The following is a 23,092-nucleotide window of genomic DNA, read 5'->3' on the forward strand; positions in this document are numbered from 1 at the left end:
ACTCCTAAAAATCAATTTCCACTTGTTCCTATTGTATCTGCCACTTGACTGTTTTGTTGTCTTCCACATTATGTTAATTTAAAATGGTATTTAAAATGTATGTTAATTTTGCTGGAATTCAAGTCCATTAATGATAGGTAAGAAATAAATTTCTTAGCTATAATATCAATTGAACTTTCTTTCTTGTATGTATGCTTGCTGAGGTTGAAGATGTTTATGATGTTGCTTGTATGGAGAGATAGTCCCAGTAGCTCCTGCACAGATACCTTCTACACGGATCTAAAAATGAAGTAGCAGTAGGTCAATGTGTACTAAATTCTTATTTGGCGAAGCCTTCATACACAGGTTTTTTTAGAATCTAACATAATAGAGGGAAATCACATGGAAACTTGATGTTGTTATGAGCTCATTTAGTCACTTAGATGGGTTAACCCTGGCCATAAATGGATTTTTTTGTGTAAAAAAATGTACATAAATCATGTACTCTGGGAAAAACACAGTGCATAAATGATGTACTGTACAAAACCCACAGTACATATACCATACACTCTATAAAATTCATTTTATTTTCCCGCCTTCCATGCATGATGGAAGTATTAAAGTGTACATATCACAGATGGATAAAAATGACCAATTATTTTGATTTACAGGTTAACATTTTACGGTGCATGTAATGCACCGCATGTTTGTGCTTAAGATAACCATCTTCCTCTATTTCATTTTAGAAGGGACCTGAATGCCGATACAAGAGGAAGGATACAAGTTTAGAAAAGAATGTGCCCTCTCTGTATTTGTAACATGAACAAGCCTGTTATATTTTGAGTTGAAGAGAGAAAGCAAATGTGAGACTGATCTAAGGAAATGGGATCCATGCAGATGATGGAAGCTTGTGACTCTCATACTGCATTACCAGGAGTTTGGAGTGTTTTGTGCTGACCAACTACAGTTGGTGACTGACCTGTGGGGAACATTATCTTTTGTATCTTTTTTATTTTTGGTCCTCAAATGCCCAACTACACAAGTCAACTGAATGATCTCATTTATCAGTTGGAGATATAGAGAGGGAAAGGGAGAGAAAATAGGTCTTGTTAGCTTTTATATTTGAATATTAGCCAAATGTTTTGTATAGAAGTCGAAAGGGATGAATGGAAAGAAGGGGTGTCTTCTTTACCGATTTCCCTTTTAAAAAAAATTATTGTTTCGTTCCAAGGTCGCCCACTCTCATACAATAGTCAAGTACTGTACTGTTAAGTTATGGATTACGTTGATGATAATATAAAAAAAAAAAAACTTTTGTTCTTTCCTTATTATTCATACCATCAACTCAAAATCCAAATTTTGAACCCAAATTTACTAAATAAGACCTACTTTTTTCAGTATAGCTAATATGTACCTACAATTTTTCCAGTATAGCTAATATGTAGCTACATTTTTCAGTATAACTTTTATGTACGTACAATTTTTCTCAGTATAGCCGATATATGTACCGATAGCTTCTTTTTCTTCAGTATAGGGGATATGTGCCAATGTGTGCCTACCGTTGAAAATGTCAAAACCTACCTAATTTCTTTTTGGTGCAGTCGATATACAGTGACAGTACATCATATACGTACTGTTGGATCATATACTGTAAAATAAATTTGAGAACGCAAAAACAGGATGACATGGCTATAAATCAGTATTATCAACCCTAGGGTTATGATTCTCGTTTTTGTTTCTTACTCATTTTTGATAAATCAATAGTTGATCCATGTTTTGATGATTTTTGTTTCCGTTTTTATTCCTTTTTGATCGATCAATAGAAGAAACCTAGGGTTAGGTTGGATTTTTTTTCTTGCTTTCCTCTGTAATTCGTAAAAGTACGTTGAGTTTTTCTCCAATAGAACGATGAGATACTACTTACACGTTTGGAGCAGGGGTTGTATATGTCTTTTCCATATTTTAAACAAATATGGACTCTAGGCTAAGTTATTATTCCGAATGGACCCTACTATAAATAATTATTTGGGCCTAGGACCAACCAACAAATTTTCCTTTTTTAATCTCACTAATTATTTTTAACTTAATCATCTCACTAATCATTACACTAACTATTATTAACACTAACTAATCATCACCCAAAATTAATCAGGAAGATAATTTAGGAATTAATATAAATATCCAGATAAGAGGTGACCTAGATTTACTTCGAATATCTTTACCCAAAATAAAATCATGGTCCCCAAAAAAACCATGGTCCCAAAAAACTCGTTTCATTAATTTGGGCTTCAGTAAGTCTTTTTTCAAGACCCAAGTTCCAAGTTCCAAGCGCCATCGCCACTAGTTGATTCAGCTGCTTTGCTGATAGCCCATCCGAGAATCCAGATTCCAGTCCGTTGCCGATTTCCATTAGCAGTGCAAATGGGTAATTATTTTACACTTAACAACTTACTTTTGCTTTGAGTTTCCGCATTAATTTTTTTAGTGAAGTGCGTAAGTATCTCAACGGTAAAAAAAAAGAAGTAAATCTTATTAAAACTTAATTAAGGAAATAGTACAACGTGATCAATGATCAGGATGAAACAAATGGGTACAAGGATCACACACATTAACTAAATGATAACTAATACTACTTATTTGATTTGCAGTTGATGTTCTTCTCTTAAAAGTTGCAGGTAACTATAGCTATTAGTGCGTCATTCGTTGACATGTAGTAACTAGTATTCAGATTGCGCTAGTTTGTAATTGCATGGTGCCTGATCCGGAGTGATTTGAATACTGAGTTCCAGTTGACAAGTATCGCCGCTAGGAGATGGTGGGGGTGGGGATAGAGATGGCGGTGGAGGTGAAGGAGTTTCACAGCAACACTGCTCATACCACTCATACCAGGCTCTAGGATAAGTATAGCCACCTGCTACACATTCCTTCCTTGCCATCACCATCCCTTTATCTTTGCATTCTTGCTCACATTTAGGTGCATGAATGCATTCTGTTCCATTCTTATGATTCAAATCAAAATATCTTTGTCCAGCCGCACATATATCATACATTTGTGGCCATCGGCCTTCAAATTCGTCGGGAGATTGAGGAGCAGGAGGAGGAAGGGGTTCCGATGGCGGAGAGGAGGGTGATGGTGGTGAACTTCCACAGCAACACCTACATCTAATATCTCTCTCTAGACGACACCCATATTTTACCGGTGGAAGTCCCAAGATGGAACACTGTGCATCACACCAATCCTCACAATACTTGCAAGTAGTACCCGCCGGAATTGATGGACTACCTGTTGAGTCCAAGTAGATATCTCCAGGTATACAGTTTGGCCGCCACGCTGATGCCATCTCTACAAAATAGCATATATAGATAACGTTAAATATATGTCATTTCGTATGCATGGTTAAGTTAGATTTCGAAGGCAAAGCCCAAAGTACACATCTTTATGAGATCCAAAAAAAAAAAAATTGATACATTTATTGATCAAATAAGGGCACAAAGGATTTGTACCACCAAATAAACAAAATGAAATCACTCGACAACAAGGATCAATTAAAAATTGGGAAATTTGCAAAGCTGATCATTAATTAACCAGGGAAATAGAAAGCTAGTAGGCGTGAGAACTTTCCAAGAGAGCCAAAGACACATATGACTATTGCAAAGACAGTACTGGAGCTGAATGCCATGATCTTCCTAGTTTAGATCCACAACTACTGATATTTTCCTTACCAGTACTCTTGCTCTTATGAATGTTGGAGACTCCATATACTTTGCTCATTATAAAGGAAAAATCAGACATATTTTTAATTAGCAGCAATTAAAAAAATCCAGGGTTATATAAATAATTAAATACAGTAAATACTCTGTGAATTAGTTGATAAAATCGACTCACCTACTTAACACAGTATAATATATTAATATACTTATTGTTATTAGGACTATTTCATTTATAATCGGGTGTTCTAATCTTGAGCACATGCAAGTAGATATTAAATTGAGAAACACAACAAAAATACAAAATATTGGTTTTTCTTGCGACGTTGACTAAGTCAATTTCGATTCCATCTTCAATCTCTGGATCAATACTGGAGTTCTAATTCAAGAAAATCTTTTGATTTCATGATCTACTGGTGATTGACTCTCTTTTTTTTTGTACTTTTTCTACTTATGGTTTAGGTTCTTTATCCCGTTATTTTGACCTAATTTTCAATAAGCAATTTTTTTAGGTTTTTTGATTTCTATTTCCTATAATCCTTGATGCATAAAATTTATTGATTGATTATCTTATTGTTCTTATTATTTCTGCAATTTTGTTGCTTTTCACGAGTTTTCTCTTCGTTCTTTTTATTAGGTCATGAGCTAAATGGAGCTGCAGCCATAGGGTTTCCTGGAAAACATAATAAGATTCGATTTCTAAAGAGATTGGGGCAGAGATGGGTATGGTAATTTGGGTTTAATTCGAAGTATCATGTTTAGGCTTTATTCATGTATGTTGTGAAGTTATGTCATTATTGGTTTTGGAATTTGAGACCCTATTCTGTTAGGGATTATATTGTATTGAAGCTATTTCTTTCAAGGTTTTGGGGTACTAAGATCCTACTCCTGTAGGAATTAGAATAAGTCATTCTTGTATTTGGAATTTGAGACCCTATTCTGCTAGGGATTTGATTGTATTGAAGTTATATCTTTCAAGGCTTTTGGGGTTTTTGAGATCCTATTCTTGTGGGGGTTAGAATATGTTTTTGAGATCCTATTCTCCTAGAGCTACTCATGTTGCAGTCTCCACTTTGAGGATGAATCAAGTCACTGGTGCTCCTACTGCTAATGGTTCTCGTGTCTCTGCTACTTCTTCCTTTCACTCTCAGTCTAAGCCTTCGTCATTTTCGGTCAGCCTTCAACTTGATGGTGTTTTAGGTAATAGGAGATCTTCTCTCTTAGCTCGTTCTTTTGCGTCAGTTATGCCTGTTGTTTCGGCTTTGTCCGTTAGGGAACCTTCTAGTATGGGTATCTCCTCATCCCGTCCTTTAGCCTCTTCTGATCACCAAATCTTATCGCCTTTTGATAGAAAAGGTAAAAGGCCTAGGATTGAGTTTGAATGTAACCCTAATGACCATTATGCGGAGAACTCATCCTTTGTATTCATGCCTACTCCTGGATGGCATGTTGCATCGTTTGTTCCCTGTTTTAGTCCCCTTGCAGATGTCTCCTTTAAGATTGGGTCAGTAGGAGAATCTTCTTCGATGGATGGTTCAGGTGGGAATGTTTTTTGGACTTCCTCGTGCTTTTCCTTTTCTCAAACAGTGGTGTCTTCTTCGGGCCTTGCTTTCAGCTCTGGTTCTGAGCTTAACTTCGCCTCAGCTTCCTTTAGTTCCATTTTGTCTGAAAATGATAATATGAACGCTTTTGGTATAACTGTTAACGTTGATGACCCTATTATTCTTGAGCCAACACCTTTAGCGACTCTTCCTCATGAGCCTGTTGTCTCCGATGAATAATTTGAAAAATAAATCGATCTTATGATGTTGGATTCAGACTCTATGGTTGTGGATGCCTCTAATGCTCATGATCTTGTAAGTCATTCTTTCTCATTTTTGTTGGTTTTCGTTTAATCTTCTTCTGTTTTTCGTAGCTCTCTTGTGTGTTTATTTTTTAGTACCCTCCTGTTACTCCTTATTGTTATTTATATTTTTAGATTGTATGCTAGTTCTTTTTGTTTGCAATCATGAAGTTCTTATGCTGGAATATTAATGGCTGATGTTCAGACAAAAAATGGAGATATTTATTTAATCTAGTTAGGAAATATAGACTGGACTGTGTTTTTATTCTCGAAACAATGGTTGATGTTGCTACAGTTAGGAAGTATACTCACCATCTCCCTTTTGATTCTTGGTCTTTTATTCCCGCTGTTGGTAAATCAGGAGGTCTGGCTTTTAGGTTTTAAAAAAATTCGAATATTGAGGTCTTAGGTTGCTCATTAAACATGATACACATTATTTGTGACATTGCCCCTACTACTAAGAATTGTGTGGTCTCATTCATTTATGGCTCTCTTACTTCCCGTGGCATGAAGAATCAGTGGAACTTTTTGAATGACATGTTTGAAAATAATAACGACCCTCGGCTTTTAGTTGGTGACTTTAACTTTATTCTTCATAGTTCTGAGAAATAGGGAGGAAATGCTGCTCACTCTTTTCCTCCTAATTTTATTAGAGAACATCTTCTTAGGATGAACATGAATGAAGTTTTTTCCTTTGGTAATCCCTTCACTTGGTGTAATAGAAGATTTAGAAATCCGGTGGACTTGATTTTCGAGAAACTAGATAGAAATTTTATGAATGATAACTGGGTCTCTGCTCTTCCTCATACTATGGTTACTAATTTAGGAAGAATCTATTCATACCACTTCCCTCTTTTGGTTAAATATTTTCACTATGAGAAGTTTCTCAATATTCCTTATAAATTCTTCCAATGCTGGAAACTTAGTCCTGACTTTAAAGGTACGTTAATAAGTATTGATCTCACAAGGTGGTAGGGTCTCCTTCTTTTGTGGTGGTTAATAAACTTCATCATTTAAATAAAGACCTGATTCAATAGAATATTCATTCCTTTGGACACATTAAATCCACCATAGCAAGACTTAACTCTGAACTTGAAAAACTGCAAGCGCTTCCTTATTCTGCTCAAATTGGTAGCTAATTATGAATTACTCAAATCAGTTGGACTAGTGGTATGATATTGAATACTGTTTCTATAAACAAAAGTCTAGAATTGACTATTTCACTCAATATGACAGAACGCATTTCTTTCATAATACTGTGAAACATAGGAACACGTCTAGCACCATTCATACTATTAGAGATGACCAGGGTAATTGGATAGAAGATAGAGCTCAAGTTACTGGTTTACTCTCTAGCCACTTTAAGAAGATTTTTACCTCATACAATCCAAGTGCCAGTGACATCGATGAAGCTCTAAGTTTTGTTTCTCCTATCATTACTGATGACATCAATGCCTCCTTAACTGCTATTCCTACAAGTCAAGAGATCATTGATACAGTTAATATGATGGCTCCTTGGAGTTGCCAGCGCCGGATGGCTTTCCGTCTGGTTTCTTTAGAGACAATTGGGACATTGTGCACTCTGAGGTAATCTCTCATGTTCAAAAAATTTTCACTTCTAAGTTTCTCCTTAAATAGTCAAACTTTACCTTTATCACTTTGATTCCCAAAACTACGAATCCCTCTTCCCTTAATGACTTTAGGCCGATTAGTCTTGCAAACTGTGTGTATAAAATCATTTCTAAGACTTTAACCAATAGACTCAAATCCCTTTTAGACACTCTTATTTACCCTTTTCAGTCTGCATTTGTTACTAATCGTCAAATTCATGACAATATTATCATCACCCATGAAATCCTGCATTCTTTGAAGAGAAAGAAAAAGTCTTCAAAAAATGGTCACTTAGCAATTAAGCTGGACCTTTCAAAAGCCTTTGATAGGCTGGAATGTTCCTTCATCCTTGCTGTGTTCAAAAATTTAGGTTTCTCTCAAGACTGGTGTAACATGATTTTTCAGTGCATCAGTATGGTCTGTTATGTTGTTTTAGTTAATGGTTCTCCGGGGGAAACTTTCTTTCCGTCGCGTGGCATTAGACAGGGAGACTGTTTGTCTCCATATATTTTCATTCTCTGCATGGAAGCTTTATCTCAATTGTTTATCAATGCTGAGAAGGAGAAACTGTTTCAAGGTTTTAAATTCAATAAAAACAGTCCTTCGATTTCTCATTTGTTTTCGCAGATGATTGCATGCTGTTTTGTAAAGCCTCTATCACCTATGACAAAAACATTCTGAAGGTGATTAATGTGTTTTCAAAGGCACCAGGTCAGGCTATCAATCTTGAAAAATCGGGCTTTATAACTAGTAGTAAAATGCATCATAGACATGTTAAGCTTCTGTCTAAAGCTCTTCACATGAAATTCTTGTGCAATTCGGAGAGATATTTAGGAACCCCATTATTCATTGGCAAGAACAAGACCAACTCTTTTGGTTTTTTAATAGACAATTTTTATGCTAGGTTGAATGCTTCTAAGAAATCCAATTTAAACATTGTTGATCGTACTGTAGTGACTAAACATGTTCTTTCTAGTCTATCCATATATCACATGGCTTGCTTTCCTATGCCTAAAACTGTTACTGGTAAGATTGATGCTATTCAACGTACTTTCTGGTGGTCTAAAAAGAATCTGAAGCATGCCGCTTATTTTCGTTCTTGGGGGGACATTGGTAAATCAAAATCTAGCGGTGGTTTAGGCATTAGGAATTCCCATGCTATTAATAGAGTTTTTATCTGTAAGATTGGCCGGAGACTTTTAAAATTTCCTAATTCCTTGATGTTTTCCTTCTTAAAAAATAAATATTTTCCTAATCAAAATCTCTTAGAAATTGACAAGGCTGCTAATACTTCTTCTTGGATTTGGAAGGGCATTGTTAATGGGTTACGATTTATTAAAGCTAATACTATAGTTAAAATTAATAATGGTCCTAATACTTACATTTGGAATTCAAATTGGATCCCTGGATATTCTGTTCCTCCTACTTCGCAGAATCCTATTCATGATAACTTTACTTATGTCAAGGATTTCAGACAACTCTCTTAGCTGCTTGAATATTGATCTTTTGAATGATTTATTTTCTCCTGATGAAGTCACTAGAATTAGGTTTATCCCCTTAAATTCTACTCTTAGTGATTCGCTTATGTGGGCTCATACTTCTTCTGGTAAGTTTTCTATAAAATCTGCTTATAGAGTCTATATTAATGATATTTCATCCTCTGAGGATGCCTCCTTCTGGAGAAAGGTTTGGAGCATTGACTGTCTTCCAAATATTAAATTCTTCCTTTGGAAAATCTTTGCGTATATGCTGCCAGTTAACTCCTTATTGCAGTGTTATAATCCTAATGTGTATGTTTATTGTCCTCTCTGTCGTTTTCATGAAGTTAACTCCTTATTGCAATCTTTGCGTATATGCACCTTTTCATTAACAGTTCGCTAGCTATTTCCATTTGGTTCGGGCTTTCTCTTCTTCATCTTATTTCTGTTGATGTTGAGTGGTTAGATGATCTCTTCATCTTTTGGCATGACACTAAATTGGGTGCTTCTCCCTTCAATGTTTCCTGGCCTAGTTTTGCTTCTGTGGCGATGTGGTGCATCTGGAAATTGAGATGTGATGTCTTATTCAAGAATTCTCATTTTGTTTTGAATCGCACTCTTATGGACATTACCAAAATGATTAACTCTTATATTTCTCCCAACTGTTGTTATAGTTCTAGTAGTAATCCTGTTTGTAGTTCTGTTAAAATCCCTATAGCTGATGTGGATCACATAATGTTTGTGGATGGTTCTTTCAAATATTTTAAGATGGGTTCTGGCATTATTTGTTGTGATCTTACAGGGAATGTAATCTGTTCTCGCTCGTACTTTGGGTGAATTCCAGATGTAGTAGGTGCTGAAGTTGTTGCTCTATTTTTGGCGATCTCTTGGGCAGAAGAGATGAATCTGCAAAAAGTCCTCTTCCTTAGTGATTGTCTCCAGCTGGTCAATTTTGTGAATACTGCCTCCACTGATGTCAACTGGAGAAGTGTGGATCTTCTGAATCGGTGTCGGATTTCTTTAGATAACAATGTCGCTTTTAAGCTTTTGTATTTAAAACGGTGTAATAACTCTCTAGCTGGCCAGCTTGCTCGTCGGGTTAGAAAAAACGTGCTTAAAGATGTTTGGCTCTCCCTTCCTTCTTTTTTAAACATTCACCGTGGGAAGGTGAACTTGAATGTTGTTTGTAAATCTTTCATTTCTTAATGCATTCGTTTGTTCCTTAGTAAAAAAAAAAACAAAAATAGAAAATAGATATGTCCTGTATTTGTTTTGTTTTACTGTGTACACAATTATTTTCTCAATAACAAAAACAAAAGGCAGCTATGAAACTTGTGAAATTTTGTTTTCATTTCAAAGATGCTTTTGGATAATCTAGTTCACAGGCTTACAACGATGGAACCAGAAATTTACTGTGTGGGATCACAGTAAAATCAAATTGATGAAAATTTACTTCGACAATGTTTAAATCTCAGTCCTTGAATCATTATCGTATGAAAATATTACATTCACTTTCCCTTGGTAAATGGTAATTGGACCAGCCTAGTTTTCCCATTATCGTAATTAAACCAGCCTAGATTTTCTCATTATCGGTTTCAACATGGTCTGATTTCTTGATAGTTCTGAGATGCGTGTTCTACGGTACTCACAGTATATATAACCACAGGACAGTGGGAGTTTAAGTTTTGTCGACTTTATCGTAAACAACATTAGTTAAAAGATACTAGAATATATGGCAGACGTTAGTAAGCTAACTTAATTATTCACGATCACCTTGGTGAATGCACATAAGCTAACTTGATTTTCGTCCACCTCGGTCGCCTCGATCGGTAATAGGTATACATGCAGTATATTCCGATAAAAGATGTTCAAAGAACGACTAAAAAATGAATTGGGCCACTAACCAACTGAAGCTGAATATATCGATCTGTACAACCTTTCGATATTAAGGTGATGAGGTATGTACTCTCTATATAGTGGAGTCGGACAACTTTCAATCTGTACAACCTCATCCACTATATCGACACAAAAAATTAAGAGACGATAAAATCCAAACAGCAATGGACGGAGTCACGGAGAGGCTGGCTGAGGCTCTAGCTCAACATATTATCCGAAGATGGAATTCAAAAATTGCTGATAGCCATGTATGACTAATCCAGTGAGCATCCTGTCCACTGCCAAATGGAGATCAGTCGTACAACCCTAATACAATGTACACAAAATCTTTGGAATCATCACCTTGCCCAAGGTGGCCAGGTGGGACTAGTGTCTAGTTATAATCTCACACAAAACAGTTACAGTTTTCTGTGCACAAGGCCCAAGCCCAAGTATCTTATTCAGATTCTTTTCTACTACTGGTTTCTAGTTTAAACCACACTTTGAGTGTTGGATTGCGTCAGCCTTCACTTCGCGTGCACCCAAACAGACACTTTAGGAAATCCGATAAACTAATTAACTAATAGCAGCTAACTATTTGCTTTTTACTACACACTTTCTCAACAAAAGCTAATCTGGCCTGACTATTTTTATTTTTTTATTTTTTTGTAAGTTAATCTGGCCTGACTATACTCTTGAAATTTCCACTATAAATATGCACTATTCATTAATATGTTATGTTAATCCACAACAACCTCAAACATAACCTCTCTAGCTGCCTAGCTATCTCTTGCTTCACTTAAGTTAAAAACCTCTTGTTTGTTGTTTTCCAAAAGGTTACCACTTACCATGGGTTCTTACAAGATTTTCTTCGTTTTGTCCATGATTATTGCGGTTTCCTCCATCAATTTCAGCTCAGCGGCTCGTTATCTTTTGCAAGCACCAACAGCACTACCTTCAATTCCTATAATTCCTGCAAATTCATTATCTGTAATAGGTGTACTACCTATCAACAGGCATTGAATGGGCTTATGTAGGCTTTATTAAGGTGTAGCTTTGGTGAGTTTAAGTTGAGGATACCTGGCGACACCTGTCTAAAGGATGGTGTGTATGTAGGTGCATCCAAAAAGACCGCAATGGATTATCAAGAATTTGCTTGTGCTATTTTTAATCTACAGTTGCATCGGCCGACAACAATTTTAAGCTTTGGGGCTCGTCAATATTTGCAAGTAACAACCCTCAACCCTACAATAATTTTTGAAAAAATCTCACAATTTCGTAAGTTGTTAAAACTTAAAATTTACCTATCACTATGAAGTCTATTCTATTCTATCTCCTATTGAGACTAAGTTGTATAGATATATAGATTTTTACATTATACACATTTGATATTCTGAGCCGAGTTTATCTTACTTATCTATTTCTCGAAATATGTGTTGGAAGCTTTTGATTTAACTACGTTCATTATTATTCTTGACGAGTTTAGTTGGAAACAATTTATTTGTTGGAAACTAAATAATAAGTAAAAAGATAATCATGCAAAAATTGCCTTGAAACATCTTACATGATTTGTGTGAGACAATCCGTTGATGTTGACTCGGAATTGTTTCGTATAGATCATTTGATTAGTTCAAATTACTTATAAGCTAATAGTTTGTGTGAGACAACTATTATCGTCTTCTAAGGATGTTTCAATGATTGAAATGAGAGTTTAGAACAATTAACCTTTGTCTGGATATACCACAATATGCATACCAGTATCCAAACTGTCGTGGTATGATTCAGGTTCGGAAACCAAGTTTGCATACTAGTATACGAACAGTTTTAACTGTTAAAGTACGGGAACCAAGTTTGCGTACCAGTATGCGAGCGGTTCTGCCTGAGTTACGATCTGGGACAACAGTATGCGTACCCGTTTGCAAACTGCTGGACAAGACCAAAGTCCGGAACTTAAGTTCGCGTACCCGTTTGCAAACTTAGTTGGTTAAAGTTCTAAAATCGGTTAATTATGATTTCATACTCATGAAAAAATACATTTATAAATTAAGGAATGCAATCTTTGCAAACCGTGGCTTAATGTTCATGAATTGATTCTTGTATAAGTACTTTGTACGATTATGAATCAATCCGGTATGTTTCAATTAAGTCTTGTATACTTCTATGAGAATACAAACAATTAAACAACTCTATGAGTAACACAATTATATTCATTTGATTATCTTTCATGTTTGATTGATCATCATATTTGATCTAGAAGTGATAGATGAATATGGATAACTTCGGTTAATTGTTATTGAGCCAAAACAATATACAACTTTAGGTATGGTTACCCATATCCAAATGAAGGTATATTTCATTTGTGTGTAACAAGCTAAGACCATCTAACGCTGGAGAGATATTGTTTTGGTTTTAAGCAAACTTAGCTTGAATCTTAAATCAAGTTTTCATCTAACGGTGAATATTGATTGCTTTGTTTTTAAGCTATCAAACCATGATTTGAAGACTATATAAGGGAGAACTCTAGCAACTGGAAAACCTAATCCTCATACTTCTGTGTGATACTAGTTGCAACTAGAGTCGATTCTCCTTTAGCCTAGGTTTTTCCTAAAACCATTATAGGTTAACGACTTAAAGATTTCATTGGAATTCTGAAGACGGACCCAACTATTTTCTCTGTAGTTGCGTGTTCTGATCTTACTTGTTCTATCGTATTGAGTATATCTTCTCTAAGATTTTCTCGAGATTTATCTCCGATAGGTAAGATATAAAAAGTAATCACAAAGCTCTTCGTCTTATTATTTATGATTCCAAAATAACTTTCTTCTAATACCATATACACCACATCAAATTCCCGGATTAGTAACACGAATTCATAACGGCTTTGGGGCCGTTACAAATTTCCCATTACAAATGGTCGTTACAAAAATTTCGTAACAGGTCTTAGCCCTTACAAATTTTTTGAGCCATTACGAAATTTTTTATAGGCGTGCCACTCACACGCTTGGTCACACTTGGGTCGTCACATCTTGAGTATGTACGTGTGCGACTCACACGCCTAACATTATATTTCAACCCAAGATTAGTTATACGAGAGGATATTTCCTCCCACGAGTGTGCCATTCAAGTGATAATATTAGTATAACAGATCGAGATTCATTATCCTTATTTTTTTTTCTTTTTTCTCTCCTCCCTTCTGCTTCTGCTTTTTCTTTCCTCTCAGGCGATGAAATAGGGTTTCATCATAGAGATTGTATTAGCCGAGAAACATCACAGAAATCTCTTTCATCTTTTCAATACATTTTAATCATCGATCTGTGTAAGTGTTAATCGTTATAAGTTTTTCGATTTTTAGGGTTTCATCTTTTTTAAGCGATCTGTTTTTTAGGTCTTCATTTAATTTTTAGTTTTAGTTTTTCCATTTTTTAATCCGTGAATCTAAAACGATTTGTTTCATATGAGTTATGTTTTTTTAATCTTCTTCATATAAATCTAATTCGATTTTTTTTTCTACTCTCCTGTTAGGGTTTGAAGAATTTTGAAGACTTGAAGATTGATGAATTTTGAAGACTTAGAAGGTATAAGTTTCGAAAGATTGAACTGATTTTAGGGTTTTATGTTAATTTCTAAAATTTTAATTTTTTTCTACTTTGTAACCTAATTTCTAGTTTGTAAACTAATTTCAATAAGTTCTAGTTTATAAGTTATTGGTGCTGATTGACATCATTAGCTTCACTTATATGTTCTAGTTTTTGATCCACTAGTCCTCCTATGTAAAGATGCATACTGTTGTTAGACATGGTGTAGTTTTTTTGCCTTAGAAGCATACTAAGTTGTGTAGGCAGAGTGCTACCTGATAAAGGTACACTGATGAATGTGCCCATTGAATTTTAATATTCATTGGCTAAAGTCTTATATATTCTTGGAATGTTTGATGGGAGTTAGAGCACTCCCTTTCTTATGATTAAGTCAATTGCTTAAGAAGAAAGCAATTGCTTCGCTCATAAGAAAGTGAGTGCACCAGCACTCTCTAAATTCCAGTTTGTATGGGCTTATATGACTTATATTGCTTATTCTATTTTTGGTTGAGTTGGCGCAGCTAGGAAACGTGTTGATTATATTCGTTAAGTTGCTATGTTTTACTATTATCTGAAGATTTTTTCAATAAGTGTCATAATGAACTTCAAGTGTGAGATTATTGAGTTTCTTGGTTGAGATAAAATGCTAGTTACAGCAGTTGTCCATGATGAGTATTGGAATTCGCATTAGTGTGTGTTGTTGTGACATATGCTTTGGATTTATCATTGCAAAATAATGGATGATTATAACTTCACAATGTTGAATAATGTTATATTGCTTATTGTTTCTTCTAGTTTGTATGGGCTTAGATGACTTATATTGCTTATTCTAGTTTTGGTTGAGTTGGCGCAACTAGGAAACGTGTTGATTATATTCGTTAAATTGCTATGTTTTACTATTATCTGAAGATTTTTTCAATAAGTGTCATAATGAACTTCAAGTGTGAGATTATTGAGTTTCTTGGTTGGGATAAAATGCTAGTTACAGCAGCTGTCCATGATGAGTACTGGAATTCGCATTAGTGTGTGTGTTGTTGTGACATATGCTTTGGATTTATCATTGCAGAATAAATGGATGATTATAACTTCACATAGTTGAATAATGTTCTATATCTTCAAAAGAGCTTCAAAGTCGATACATTTTAAAAGTTGGTTAATGTTGTTCTCTATCTTGGTCTTTGCAGAGCCAGGAGAGGATCCTTTTGGCAAGAGACAAACAGAAAAGAAGCACCGGCTACGGAATCTGAAGCAAGCTGTGAAAGTTAATGCTTTTCCAAGGTTTGACTGGATATACTTCATTGAGATAGATACATCTACTTTGTAGTTTAGCTATATACTTCAGTGATTCTGTAATAACCAGAACCTATAGTTCATCTACTAATAACCTAAATTCCATTTTATATGTTCCATAAATATGCTCATCATGATTTGAACTTTAGATTACAGACAACGACTAAGTTACTTTATTTGGTTGATTATAATAGAGGTTGGTATTAGCATGATTATAATATTCTGGTTTTATGTATGTATGTTGAGTTGTGTATAAATGAGTCTGGTTTTATGTACTCTGTGAGCAAGATGATAACAGTCCTAGTGGTTATTCACAAAGGCTACTTGTAGCTCATTCTCTCTTCTTTGAGGGGATGTTTCTGTCGCTAACTTGCAGGGCTTCGGAAACCATATACCACTAGGACTAAGTGATTTTTGTTCGATATTGTAAAATATCTATTTTGAAGGGTAATATGTCAAGTGATATGGAAAGGAAATGGATGAAGTGTCCCTATAAGTATATAGATTACAGACGAGGTGTGACGTCATTCATAGAGTTTGCCGAGATTAATGGTGGTGGGAGTACTTTGTTTTCATGCGATTGTCAACGTTGTATGAATGCTAAAGGTTTACTTACACTGGGTGAGATATCATTTTATTTTCTGAAATATGGTGTGCAAGAGGTGTACACATCATGGCGCTATCATGGGGAAAGTTCAGAAGCAGCACGTAACACTAGAACTGAATATGTAGCCGATAATGATGTTACAACAGGTTTGAATGAGAGTATTACAACATATATGAATGCAGAAGCAGGTGTTGATGAGAATGTTGAAACCAGTAGGCGTTATTAGAAAAAGAAATCAGTGGATGAGCAGGCAAGAGAACCATTGGATCCTTCATGTCCTAAAGAAAAGTCAGCAATGTACGCTGCGATTATGGTGAACAACATAAAGACTCAGTTTGGAATTTCAGAAAATGGTATTACCGCAATGTTAGAATTGATGAAAGAGTTGCTTCCCGAAGGTAACACCCTTCCATCCAAGTTTCCAGATATCAAGAAGATTATAAAGAGCTGGGGATGGATTATGTAACTTATGATGCTTGTGTAAATGACTGTGTACTTTATTGGAAGGATAATAGTTCATTGGTGAAATGTCCAATATGTCAAGAACCTCGGTATGTAAGAGTTTTTAATGATGAGAGAAAACTTACACAAGTTGCGCAGAAGAAGTTAAGGCATTTTCCAATAACTGCAAGGCTGAAAAAATTTACAGTATACCATGGATAATAGAGGCGATGCTTTCGCATTCTAGAGCACAGAAAGATGTCAATATAGTGCGTCATCCGGTTGATTCTACAACTTGGCGGTGTGAGGATAAATTTTGTCCAGAATTTGATAAGGAAGAACGGAATGTTACTCTTGGATAGAAACTGATGGATTCAACCCAAATGGATGTTTTGGTATCAATTACAGATGTTGGCCGGTGATACTATGTCCGTACAACCTTCCACCTTCGATGTGTACGAAGCGCGAATCCTCCATGTTATGTTTGTTGATATCAGGCCCGAGAGCACCAAGTAAAGATATTGATGTGTACTTACATCCATTGATAGAGGAGTTGAAAGAGTTAGGGAATGATGGTGTTATGACATTCGACAGCTTCACAATGTCTGAATTTCTGTTGAAGGCAAGGTTGTTATGGGCCATTCATAATTTTACGGCATTAGGGACTCTGTCTGGATGTGTGACTCATGGATATTATGCATGTCCTACATGTGGTGAAGAAACAGTTTCTGAGTGGCTGCCGTATAGTAAGAAAATATGTTATATGGGACATCGAAGATGGCTGCCATCCAAACACAAGTACAGAGATGACAAGACAAACTTCAGTGGGGGGTAGAACAAGGTAAATCTCCATGGCCACTAACAGGATTGCAAGTTCAAGAAATGGTGAAGGATATGAAAATCAAACAGGTTAAGGGTAAACCACCAGCAAAGAAACGTAAAAGAGGAGCAGAAGGGGATAGTTTGCAACAGGGTTCCTATGAAGATGTTTTTGACCACTCGCTCTTTTCTCGAAGGTCCATTCTTCATGATTTTCCAAATTGGGGATCGAACACGGTCTGTCATTGTACAGATGTTATGCATACATAGAAGAACATAACTGAGCATATCGTTAACACTCTCATGGGTAACAGTAAGTCAAAATATGGTGTAAATGCACGTAAAGATATGGAAGCTATGGGTATTAAGAAGCGGTTATGGTTGAAATAGGATAGTGCAACTGGTAAGACAATAATGGAGGATGGATTTTTTGCCTTAACAAAAGAGGAAAAAGTATCTTTTTGTACAGTGTTGAAGAACATAAGGGTGCCTTCTAACTTCTGTTCCAATCTTCCCAACTGCGTGAGCATTAGTCCACCGGAGTTGAAGAATTCCAAGTCTCACGAATAACATGTGATGATGCAATCTCTGTTTCCATTGCTAGTTCATACTGCGAATTCTTTACCTAAAGATCTGCGAGTTTCTCTTCTCCGTATTAGTATATTTTTCAACATTTTGTGTGAAAGGTTATTAATAGAGATGAACTTCTACAAGCAAAAGCTAGTCTGGTGAAAGCAATGTGTGTTATGGAAAAATATTTTCCACCATCATTTTTTGTTGTTAGTATCCACCTGATGATTCATATGGCCGATGAAGCTTTAATTTGTGGTCCGGTCATATTTAGGTGGATGTACCCCTTTGATAGGTAACTACAACCTTTTATGTTCTTGTTTAATTTTTAAGTTGAGAATTGGTATTACTGAACTATTAATCTTCAGTGCTGATCTGTTAACTTTTCTGTGTAGGTTAATGAAAGGATTTAAAGGATTGGTGCGCAATAAAAAGTACATTGAGGGGTGTATTACGCGACGAGGTAATTTGTTACTGTAAAGCTTTCACTAGTGGTTTGAGTACAACTTTTTATGGTTTTGGTTGTGATACTGACCCTGCCATGCTCTATTACAGTTGTTAAAGGCAAAAGACACCGATTCAATACTTTGGAGACTCCTGCAAGGACCACTCTTCAAGGCACAATCATATAAGAAATACCAAGTCACTGGGTTTACTTTTAGCAAACTCAGTTGTGGGGTGAAGAATGTATCACAGAACAACGGTGTGTCAATGAAAGCTGTTACAAGGATTCAAGCGAAGTCGACCGAGGAAGCAAAAATAATTTATTATGGTGTAATTAAAGAGATCATCAGCCTGAACTATACTGACTTTGAAGAAACTGTTTTTTATTGTGATTGGGTTAGTGTTGGAGATAAGAATGGTTGCAAAGTTGATGCAGTTTCAAAGTTTGTAAAGGTCAACTTGTCGAAAATGAGAAGTATAAATACAGTGGTGGATGAGCCGTTTATCCTTGAATCTGAAGCTACTCAAGTGTTCTACTCGAAGGATCTTACTGAAGAGGGATGGTCCGTGGTGTTGCACACACGACAACAATTAACGTCTTCAGTAGATAAATTTGAAGTTCCTACGTCTTTTCAGTCAGTTCTTACTGACAATAAAAATTTGAAAAAGCTGCTCATTACTGATTCTATAGTTTGAACTGAAAAAGTTGCGATGTGTTTTACCTTACCCGTTAATATATACCATGACTGTTATCTTTTCATGAATTGTTTAGTTTTATTTTTTTGATCACTTATTTTTGAGGTGTTAGGTAGCTCTCTTTTGTTAACATGGATGCTCTCTTTTAACTCTGTTAGGTTTTCTCTATTTTGATATTTGAATTTCACAGGGTATGGCAGCAGTAGAGGTCAATGAATATGGACAACCAGTTTCTAGGAACACAACAACATTAGGTCACTGGAGAGGCGCCTTCGCTCGTACACATGTGCCTATTTCATACAAAAGCTGGGATTTTGTGCCTCCAAAGTATAAGGAGGATATTTGGAAAACCCTTAAGGTACAATACTTACCACATACTTGATTTTTGTTCACTCGTAATTTAACTTTTATCATTGTTGCAAATCAGTAAGGCATTAATTTGTTATGTCTTTCCAGGCTGAATTTGATGTACCTGACATCAAAGGAACATATTTTGAAGGTCGGTGCTGGTCCATGGAGGAGATTCAAGTATGAGTTACGCAGTGCCTACTATGATTTGTTCCCTACTCATGAATAAAGGATTCTAAATGTTCCACCAAATATCAAATCAGAGGATTGGATAAAATTTTGCGAAAATGAAAGAGAAGAAAAGGCAAAGCAAAGTAGAATTGAGCATAAGAGGAAAAGAGAAAAATTAGGTTACACACATTATAGTGGTCTTAAACCTCATGCTTTGGTGAGAGCTGAACTGGTACGTATATTCGCAACTTCCTCAAACTTTGTTATATTCACAACTTACCTGTAACTCGATTATATTCACAACTTACCTCAACCTCTTATGGACAACTATATGAGTCACATTGTATTTGTAAATTTAGGAGGAAAATCCTGATGTAGTGATCACTCCTGAGGATGTGTGGGTTAAATCTCATACACAAGAAGGTAGTTCTAGTTTACCTAGTGTGGTGTTGTTCGCTGTGAGTCGGTTTACTTTACAGTTATTTCAACTCTTTTCAAACTATGTACTAGGTAGTTAAGATATTAGAATTTACATGGTTGTTATGCTCAACACTACAGGACAAGCTCAAGAAGGCCCAAGATGATATTAAAGAAAAACAGGATGCAGGTCTTCTAGTAGAAGAACCTTATGCAATGAATAATGCTTTTGGGCGGGATTCTAGAGGACAGGTTCGTTCTTTTAGTCATATATCTCGTACGCAAGTCAATCTTTCCGCTCCAGCGCGTCACTAGGTAAATGAACTAAAAGCGAAGGAGGGTGGTCTTGGTAGGATGGTGGAAGAAATAGGTGGCAAGGTAGGTTTTCTGATTGATGGATTTGTGAAATTGTGCCACAGAGTGAATGAAACTAAATCTGCAATTCCAGTATCAGTTGGATCGAACGTGCCCAACACCTAAAGAGATATAGCCTCGCATGCTTCATGCGGTGTTTCTGCTTCACCTCAAACAGGTTCACATGCTGCGACAAGTTTACTTGTTGGGAATAATGCATCACCAGCTGCGACAAGTTCACCTGCTGGGAATAATGCATCACCAGCTGCGACAAGTTCACTTACTGGGAATACTGCATCACCAGCTTCAGCATGAGTACCTGGTGGACCGTTTTGTTCGTTACTGAACTTCAAGAATGAAGTAGTTGCAACTGGTGAGCTCTGTACTGGTGCTTTAGAAAATAAGTTTCACGAATATCCAATACCTATACATCTTGCCAAGGTATGTATCGATGATATTCTCAAGCCAGATGAAATCACTGCGAAAACCAACAAGTATGCAACAACCTTTAGAGAAGTTGGAATTGGAGGATATGTGCTTCATCCAAAGATGTGCCTCTCAAACAAAGACTCACAATCTCTTACTTTTTGAGCTAATAGATCTCAGCCTTTTTGAGAATCGCGTAATATCTGCCTTGACTTATACAGATCTTTTTGTTATACTTGTGTAGTTCAAACTTTTGTACGTATGTTGACCGATGCACACACTCTTATGCAGTTGTGCATAAAAAGTATTTAGGATCTTTTTTTGATTTTTTGGTAGTTCACACTTTTGTATGTATGCTGACTGATATGCATACTCTTATGCAGCCGTGCATAAAAAGTATCTAGGATTTATTTTGATCTTTTTTGACGGTTCACACTTTTGTATGTGGTGATTGATATGGATACTTCTATGCAGTTGTGCATAAGAAGAGCTTTACCTGAAACAACTTTTTTGGTCGAATGTAACTTTTTTCTATATATATGAACACAAACCGTCTTATAAATGGATATTTTCTTTCAGTTCATGATTTTTTTTGTATATATATGTAGGTGGTTTTTGTTATGTTATATGTGAATGCACAGTGACTTAACAGACTTTGTGAAATTGCAGGTGGTACCTAAATGTTTTATAAAATTTCTTTTTGTTTCTATGCATCTACTTTTGGTCCTAAGAATTGACTTTGTAATCGCAGACTTTGTGAGTTTTTGGGCTCAGCTGACGATAAATTTTTATGAGAAGCTTCTAGTACTTGGTCTCAAAGTGGATGGGTGAAAGTGAGAATCGATTCTTTAAGGGTATGTGATTGTTGGGCCTGACCTAATTATGTTGATGTCAAGGATTTAGAATTTGAATTTTTGTTGAAGATGCTATACATGTGTTGGTTGCAGTTCCACTTGAAGCTGTGGTACTTGATTATGTACATTGATGTCTTCAATGGCGAAAACGGCCGAGGTCCAATGTTTGTAAGAAACTTTTTAAACATTGGCCGTTTTCGTCTTTGAAGACATCATTGTAATTGTTTTTTTTTTTGTAATAAGTTGCTAGAAATTGACACCATCTTGCTGCAAGCCTGTAAGGATAAATTCATAACTTGTTGTGTTACCAAAATTTTGTGTTCAAAGACGAAATTTTGTGTTCAAGGATAAATTCATAACTTCCAACATCTAAGTATCCAGAAATTTTGTGTTCACAGGTTATTGCAGATGTTTCTTTGCTTATAAGATGGTGCCGCAACTGGTGGCAGTTGAAGCTATGGTACTTGATTATGTTCATTGACCCCATTATGCTACAAAGGGCTAGTAAATTTTCTATTTGGTGTTACACCTATGTAATTATTGCTTGTTTGCATTTACTTATTGCGTGTTTTGAACATTATTTCTTCCAGTTTACTTGTCATAATAATGCAGATTGTTGTATTTTGCAGGATTGCCTAGCTACATCGAGTTTTCTGATGCCCAAGCTTTCAACAAAAGCAAGCCTGCAAAGGATATAAAACTTAGCTGCAAAGGTGGAGAACAAAGCAGCTTCAAGATTTGTAAGTTGCGGTTATTCAAGTTTTGTAGGAAGTTATTAAGTTTCGGTGCTCCCTTAGAAGTTTGGAACCTTCCATGTATTCCCTTAGAAATTTTGACACTTAACAAAAAAAAAAAAAATAGTTTGGTACTTAAAGAAATTTCAATTCTTTTGTAATTTATATCTGACATGATTGAATGAATGTGATATGAATAGATTGAAGAAATATTTGTTGAGTGTGGATGATGAATGTATGCAGGTAGTGAATTTAGAATTCCGTTTTATTTCCGGCAGAAAATGAACTGCCAGTCAGGCTTGACCTGGTCAAAATTAGTCAATATTGACCAATTTTAACCAGGTCAAGGTTGACTGGCAGTAATTTTTTTCTGTTACGAAAAAATTTGTAACGGCTAGCAACCATTTCAAATTGCCACATAGTAACGGGTCTGGCCTGTTACTAACCTGCCACGTAGTAACGGCTCTAAGATGTTACGACGTCTGTGTGTTACAAAAAAATTCGTAACGACCCTAAGCTGTTACCACCTGGCAGTTCGTAACGACCCTCAGCTGTTACTAAGGACGTTACAACTAGAATTCATAACGGCTCCATTACCGTTACAAAAAAAATGTAACACCCCGTTTTGTAATAGGCGAGAGCCGTTACGAACCGTTTTAGTAACGACTCAGTTCTGTTACTAATTCGGGAATTTGGTGTAGTGATAGTTAAGTTATTGCGAGGTGATTGATATTTCCAGGCTGTTCTTCAGAAATATAAGACCAGATTATCAATTGGTTTTTGTTCACCTTGATTTATTAAAAGACAGAACAAAACTTCATAGGTATTTCTGTGGGAGACGGAGAATAGACT

Source organism: Papaver somniferum, chromosome 2 (assembly GCF_003573695.1).
Source record: "Papaver somniferum cultivar HN1 chromosome 2, ASM357369v1, whole genome shotgun sequence".
NCBI classification, from domain to species: Eukaryota; Viridiplantae; Streptophyta; class Magnoliopsida; order Ranunculales; family Papaveraceae; genus Papaver; species Papaver somniferum.